This window comes from Lemur catta, chromosome 3 (assembly GCF_020740605.2).
Source record: "Lemur catta isolate mLemCat1 chromosome 3, mLemCat1.pri, whole genome shotgun sequence".
Lineage (NCBI taxonomy): Eukaryota > Metazoa > Chordata > Mammalia > Primates > Lemuridae > Lemur > Lemur catta.
In genome coordinates, this window is record NC_059130.1 from 118,877,984 (window position 1) to 118,885,758 (window position 7,775).

General features: G+C 58.8%; 1 protein-coding gene across 1 annotated transcript in view; it reads right to left on the minus strand.

Moving 5' to 3' along the window:
* DISP3 (dispatched RND transporter family member 3) overlaps positions 1–6,414 on the minus strand; it is a 52,077-nt gene extending 45,663 nt beyond the window's left edge. The window contains exon 1 of the mRNA XM_045546140.1: positions 6,199–6,414. The gene's annotated coding sequence lies outside the window, so the exon portion shown is untranslated. The remainder of the gene's footprint in view (positions 1–6,198) is intronic.
* Between the last annotated feature and the right edge of the window lie 1,361 nt (positions 6,415–7,775).

Below are 7,775 nucleotides of genomic sequence, written 5' to 3' on the forward strand. Positions count from 1 at the left end.
TTAACTTACTATCATTATCATTATCATTATCATTATCATGGGAGTGATCGCCCTGCAGAGCTCCCCAGCGAAGAACACGTCCTCTAGGACAGTGCAAAGGTCGCGGGGTGGGAGAGGCACATGCTCCTTCCCAGACCTCGCAGGAACACCAATTTGCCACGACCTTCCCGAGCCTGAGCGCTGTTTAAGCCACCTTCCCCAGAGACGACATCATCACATACTCCTTCACGGCGGGAGCGGCTTCCAGCTGGCAGTCATGTCTCCTCTATGAACAAGGTTTGGCAAAGGACACATCATCCAGGTGCCAGTGTGTGTTGGATGCCCTGAGCAGATGGCTGGGCGGGGAAGAGCCTTCCTCACCGAACCCATCTCCCACCCAGACATCAAACTGGGGAGAGTGCCCCGTTGTACTGAGAGCACCACCCCTGGGAAACTTCCCTCCTGACCCTGGAATGACCGCTGGCCAGGATCATGTCCTCTCAGCCCCAGGGACACCTGGGTCCCTCATCTACTGCCAGTGGGGGACTGGGTGAGCCATCACTAATCATCTATCACCTCCGCTCCCCAGGCAAGAGGTGCCCGGGGGTGGGGCTGGGGACTCTGGTGGGCTCTGCAGGGCAGAGACAGAGACCTTTTCCCGTCTGTATGCCCAGCCCCCAGCTCACAGGAGGGCTGCTCACCAGATGCTTGTGGGTGGGGGGAGATTAAGGACAAGGCATTTTCTGCTGGAGGAGGGTTAAGCCTCTGGACACTCTCCCAGGACATCACTCACTGGTTCCGAGTGCCCCCCATCAGGGACCTGGATGGTGCCTGCGGGCACCTAAATCCTAGCCAAGCCTTCCATTGTCCTTACCACCTCCTAGTTCCCAGTGGTCAAGCTCACTGTACACAGCGAGACCATAACCTGCCACCCGACGGCCACTTCTAAACTGCCACATTCCCAATCTGGTTCCCCCAGAGGAAGGAACAAACAGAAGGAAGTGAGATGCTGGGATCAAGGGTGCGCGGGGAGTTCCGCAGGCCCTCTCTGCCGTCTCCCCTGGGTTCAGAGAGAAACATACCCAGGCCCTACGTTTCGCTACTGTCTTCCAGGGGCTGGTCCCGGGATGCTGCACTGGGCTTCTTCCTTCCAGGTTTGGCAGAGACACAGCCTTCGCTGGTACACATGCCAGCAAGTGTGACCAGCCTGAGGTGTAATATAAATAGCCTGCTGCTGCCCATCAGCTTCTCCGCCCCCTTGGCGTTGGCTCCAAACCTTCCCCATCCTCAGCCCCAGAGCAAACCTGCTGGCAGGGCCTCTGCTGGGCCCCACCTGCCTCTTTACTAGCTGTGTGACCTTGACCAGGTGACTCAACCTCTCTAGCCGCAGCAGGCACTTCCACTGTGAAATGGACTAAGAACACTTCCCTTTAGGGTGGTCGTGGGGATTGCGTCAGCTCATATACGAAAAGCGTTAGGCACAGTGCCTGGCACATGGCTAACGTTCTGCATTCGCTATTGTTGTTCAAGATGGCGAATAGGTGGGGACCTGGGGCAGGTCAGCAGGGGCAGGTGTGATGTCAAAGGGGATGAAGAGGGGAGGACTTGAGCAGGGGAAGCTAGCAGCGCTCCACCTCTGCACTTGGAAGGGAGTTGTTAGGCTGGCCGCCTGCATCGGTTCGGATCCCTTCCCTGGTGCTGTCTGGATGCTTCTCACACGCTCAAGCAAGTCAGCCTGGCTGCCTGGGAAGACCCGGGCCTGGGATTCTGAGACAGAGGCTCTGCCACCCACTGCTGTGTGATGCTAGGCAACTCACTTGCCCTCTCTGAAGTAACTTCCGCATCTGCAGAGGCCTCTCACAGCCCTGAACTCTTACAGAGTTAAGTTGTCCAAACTTCACAGTGGGGCTCCTGCCTGAGCCCATTCTGGACTCTTATGGTTGGGGACAGAGACCTGGTTGGGGACTCAGCCCCCGCATAGCATAGCTCAGAAGCCTTGAGTACCCAGCCCAAGACACTGAGAGATAAAATCAAGTGACAGTACTGCCCTTTACCCCCAGCCCTCTGGCAGAGGAATTTATGTTCTTTTGAAAGCTATCACATAAATGGGCTTCTTGAACAAAATATATATATTACATACATATATTTATTTATTGGATGAATGAACAACTAAACAACCAGAAACAGTAATGCAAGGGACTGCGCAAAATGGGGGCTTTTGCTTCACTCAGATCAAAATCTGATCCCAACTTGACCTCTTGTAGCTGTGTGACCTTGGACAAATCTCTTCACTTCTCTGAACTTTGCTTTTCCCATATATTAAATGAGGATGACAATTCATATGCCATAAGAGGGTTACAAGGCTTAAGTGAGACAGTCCATGCAAACAGTAGGTGTGGACGCATGGCAGCTATTATTGTTGGTATTGTTATCACCAACCTCCCACTCACTGTAAGGCAGAGGACCTGAGGCCATCAGCCTTGTCTGGTGCCTATTTCCCAAGAGCCTTAACTAACACAGACACACAGTCATTGCCACCCTCCCACCCATGCCCCTTCCAGCTGGTGCGGAGCGGAGTGCGGCTGTCTGGCCTCCGCACGGCAAGGCAGGGAGTGAGCTCGCTGGGGGAGGCTCTGCCACCTTCCCTGGACCAGTCCGACAGTGTCCCTGCCTCTGGCCTTTGTCGAGCAGCTGGAGCATGAGCTGCACTGTCTGCCCGTGAAATGCGACTTTTGGAAAACATGCATATTTGTGAGTTGGTGCATGTTTCTATTTTGGGCTGACACTGCTCTCTTTATTTATTTTCTCTGAGCTTTGGTGCTTTGGAACCCAGCTTGGAAGGGTGTTTTGACAGACTTTGACACCTCTCCCGGCTCCTTTGGCAGGGAACACGCTAGGCTGGGGGTAGGGTGGGCAGGGAGGGAAAGGATTTCAGATGACAAGCCCTCTTCCTTGGCTAGGACTGCTTGGACAACTGAACCCCCCTGCCTCACAGCGCCAGCCCTCAGTTTCTCTATATTTGGGTGGAGGAAGGAGTATGAGAGGGGTTCAGGTGGGGAAACAATTTCAAAGAGCGGGAAGGGAACCAAAGAGGCTAATCACTGGGCTTCCAATTATAATAATGCTAACATCGTTATCGACACCAATAGTATTGTAATTATCAACCTCCACTGCCACCACCCTCCCCCTTTGTTGAGTGCTCACTTTAGTGACTGCCAGTGGGCTGGCTCATTGCCCCCAGGGAAAGTACCTCCTCTCTCAGCACCTCACTTTGCTCATCTATAAAGGCTATCTTTGCAATCCACAGCTCGAGAAGAGGCTGCTCTGCCAAATGGTGGTAATGGCCGTCTTCCTTCCTGGCCTTAGATCCTGGCCAGCAACCAACTGTCCGTGGGCGGGCTGCTTGGTGGGGTCTAGGGACTTGGGGCTGATTGCCAAGCCCCTGCTCACCGGGCAGGACCTCTAAAGCTGCTTTCAGCCAGTCCCTTCCCTGTGGCCATCGACAACCAGCCCAGAGGCTGCGTCTTGGGAGAAAGATCTTAACTCAGACAATTCCATCTGCCTTTGAATGACCAGGGGAGTAGAGGGAGGAGGATGGGGAGATGAGGGAAACATGTCTACACTATCAGAGGAAAGGGCTTAAACTGTAATTCCAAGGATATGGGGATCAGGAAACCCAAGTTTAAGTTTTCAGTCTTCTATTCATTCATTTACTCATTCATTCATTCACCAAACACCTGCCAGCAGAACCAGCGGTTCATGCAGAGGATATGACAGTACAATCAATGCCTGCCCCAATGAAGATGGTACTTCAGCAGTGTGATCTCAAGAAAATTACTTGACATCTCTGGTCCTACTAAGGAAATCATTTAAACATTCCTCACTTGAGGGAGAGGCTGACTTTGGTGGGTGCTCTAAGGGAAAGGTACCGTGATCTCTAGGGTTAGAGCCACGATTTTCAATCCCATTCACACTCAAGAGACTCACTAGAGAATCAATGTTCCAGATTATTAGGGCCAAAAAGTGACCCAAAGTCACCTCAGCCAGTCCTGTCCTTTTGTAGATGGGAAGCCTGAAGCGCAGAGAAAGGAAGAAATTTGCCAAGAGCACACTGGGAGCCTCTGGTCCGGTTGGGACTAGGATCCAGTCTCCTCATTTCCAGCGCAGTGCTTCACACTGGGCTCCTCCATCTTCAACCCAGTTTCTGGGAGAGGTGTCAGAGGGCAAGCCAGAGCATGGGTACAAGATGCTTCCAAACGCCAAATCTCCAGGGGTTCTTGGCCCCTTGGAGAGACTGTGGGGGCTCTAGAACATATAACTCTGGAAAATTTGCTGGGGAAGGGGGTAAAGGCTGCTGAGGCCATGGGTGGGGGAAAGTCAGATTTCCAAAGAGAGACTAAGGGGGGCACGGAATCTGCAGTTGGGAAGGCAAGTCTGGGAGAACGGAGTCAGCTCCCCCTAAGGGTCAGCTGTGCCTGCATCAAAGCAAAGACAGGGTCAGACCCAGGCTAAGGAAAGTTGGGGAGAGAAGTGAAGGCAGCTGGGAAGGATGACTAGAAAGACCAAAAAAGAGGGTTTGTGTGAAAGATAAGCCTGGGGGTGGGAACAGAGCAGGGAAACAAAACAGTGCAGGCAAAGAATGTGGACCCTGATGCAGAAGTGTCTGGAATAAGGTTAGAGGAAGGCGAGTGGGCACCCGAGCAAAATGAACCCTCAGCTTAAAACCAAGATTCTGCAAGGCACCTGCCCATGCTGGGCTTCTGCCCAGAGCTTCCACTGAGCCACGGCTTCCTCCCTCCATTTGGCAGATGCCGGGTTCCCTGTTTGCCGCGGGAGGTCTGCAGTAGGAGGTGGGGAGGCGCGTTTGCTCTGCGTCCCCCATGCTTTCCCCTTAGGAGCAGGGCAATGTGTGTGTGTGTGTGTGTGTGTGTGTGTGTGTGTTGGAGTGGGCGTGGGGGTGTGTCTGTGCTCCAGAACCTGAGTGGCTTTGTGAGTCACTGGGCACCAGTGTGAGCACCAGGCGGTGGTCTCTGGAGCCGGGGGCTTAGTCAGTATGTCCCGAGAGAGCAGCCTCCAGTGCCGACCTGGGGTGAAGATCCTGCCCAGGTCCACGGACTGGTGCTTGTGAGGTCTGTGTCTGCCCACGTGTGCGTGAATTGTTGTGGATTGTGTGCGCCTGTGGACTGTGGGTGGGTGTGTATGTGCCCAAGAAGGCTAGCAATATGTGTGTGGACTGGTCTCGAGCGGTCTGTAGATATGTGTGCGCGCGCGTGGGTGGGTGAGTGTGCGCGGGGCCCGCAGGCGTGCGCGGGGGTTGCGAGTCTCCGGGGCCTGCTCGAGGCGCTGTCCCCGGTGCCGACCCGGGGCGTGGACCGACGGGGACCGGCGCCCAGCGGGAAGCTGGCACCGGCGAGGAGCAGAGAGGGGCCGAGGAGAGGAAGCCCCCAAGGAGGCACCTTCCCAGCCCGGCTGCGGGCTCCCGGGGGAGTTGGGAAAAGTTGTCCCAGCGGTGGGGTTGGCTCAGGGGACTCGGCGCTGCTCACACTGGGATCTTCCCCGACCCTCATCGACGCCACTGCCCGGATGCCCACCCCACCTCCACCCCCCTTTGAGTTCTCGGTGGAGCCCGGGGACCCTCTCGCGTTCGGCTTCCATCGCCTGCCTGGCCCGCCCTAGAGCCCCACGAGCCCGGCCGGACCTGCAGCAGGTTAACTGGGCCCCAGGACTCGAGAAATGTCCCGCCGAGAGCAAGGGTGCCCTAAGGTAGGGGTGGATGGCGAGGGGATCATTACCCTTTCCTTGTCCCCTCCCTCCGCTCTAGCCTGGCCAAGAGCCCGATCCAGGGGCGGCTTCAGACTGACGCTCAACTTTTATGGAACCAGCTATGCACCCGCGGGGACGAGCCGGGGGCCGGAGGTCGGAAGCCTCGCCGTTTTTGGACATCAAACTCACCGGACGCACGGAGGCTGCTCGGGCCCTGCAGGGGTTGGCGTGGAGCGCGGGCCGGGCCGCGGGGGGCGAGCTCTGGGCTCTGCCCACCATCGCTGGCTCTCCCGGGGGCTCCGAGGCCCGCATCCCGGGCTGGCAGGACAGCGAGTGAACTTCACACGCGGCCCGGCGCAGGCTGGGGTGCGGGCGGCGCGGAGGACCGGTCCCCTTCTCCGAGCAGTGCACCCCCAGTCCCGAGAGCGGATGGCGCCCCGCGGCCGTCGCACTCACCTCGGCCGGCCGAGCTGAGCCGGGCTGAGCCGCGGACGCGGGAAGGGTAGCGCCGGAGGGGCGGGGGCTGCGGCCACCACGCGGCGCAGACCTGTCCCCTCACCGAAGTCGCCGGGAAGCTCCCCGGGGCCGAGGGAGTGCGGAGTTCCCCGCTCCGCTCCGGGGCGCAGAGAGCGCGGGCAGCTCCGCGCGGATCGCGGTCCCAGGCTGGAAACCAGGAGCACTCGGCGCCGCCGCCGCCTTTTATTTGTCGCCCGCCTTTGTTTGGGTCCCGGCTGCTACCACAGGGCGCGGGGGTGTCCAGGGCAGGCTCTGGAGCCGCGCCGCCCCCCAGCCACTGGCGCCCCCGGCCCCCGCGCCGCCGGGCCCTGCGTGCCTGGCCGGCGAGGGCCCGCGCTGCGCCGCCCGCCGCCGTCTCCGGAGCCCGCAGCCCGGCGCCGCCGAGGCCGCCGCTCCCCCTGCGGGCGCCGCGCGGTGGTACAGCCGGGCCCCGGCGCCGGCGGGCGGGGGCGGCGGGCGCAGCGCCCCCTAGGGGCCAGCTCCCGCCTCTGCAAGCGGCCCCGGCCGAGCCCCCGCCCCGCCCCCGAGCCAACTGGGTTTCTGAGTCTCCCCGGCCCGCACTCCTGCTGCTCTCCAGCCGGTCCGCCCAGCCGTGGCGGGTCACCAGCCTTCTGGACGCTCGAGGGCATCCCCAGGTGCCCTCCGGAGGGAGCTGCCAAGCCCAGGCTCCTGGCGCCGTCCCTCCCTCCCTCCTTCCTTCTTCATGCACCTCTGTGGCACCAGAACCCGGAGCTATGCCAGCCACTCGGCCCCTGGGACCGGGCATCCCTCCAGCTCAGCACGCTGTCTGCCTGGCACCCTTGGCCGGAGGGCTGCAGGGAGAAAGGGCCTGTGGAGCCAAGGCAGTGCCCTGGCCCATTGCCATCCATCAGGGCTCAGAGGGCATTGGCATTGCTGTCACTCAAGGAGAGCCAAGGAGGACCCCTCAAATGAGGACCAGCTGCAGGAGCTGGGCACGTTAGTGAGAGAAGCCAGAAAGGAGGGAGGCCATTGCCACCTAGGCGTGGGAGTGAGCCCCGAGTCTGCCATGCATCAGGGTGTGCCGATGGAGGACCTGGGAAGACAGAGATGGGTGAGACTCAATCCCGGCCTTCAGGAAGTTTCCAGCTTATAGGAGAGATAAGAATACAGGAGAGCTGTGAAATGAAATGTGATGAGCCCCACCACCCAACACACAGGTGCTCAACCCATGTCAGTACCCACCACTACCCTTATCTTTTTAAAAGAGGAAAACTGAGTTGGGGACACCTCTAACTTCAGGGTGCTGAGTGGAGCTCCTGTTCTGTTGCTTACCTGCCACCCTGCTCTGTCTCTCTGGTGTGCAGTCCCTGGGAGCTGCACCCATGGCTGGCTGCCAACTGGGCACACTGGTATGTGTGACCCTGGATACCCCAAGAGTTCATCTATGTAGAAGTGACGGCCCAAGCTGGTGTTCCTGCCCCAGCACTCCCCGTGTGCTCAGGATCTCAGGGGAGCCATTGCCAGGCTGGCCAAGTCTGTCAGAGGACTCCCAGTGG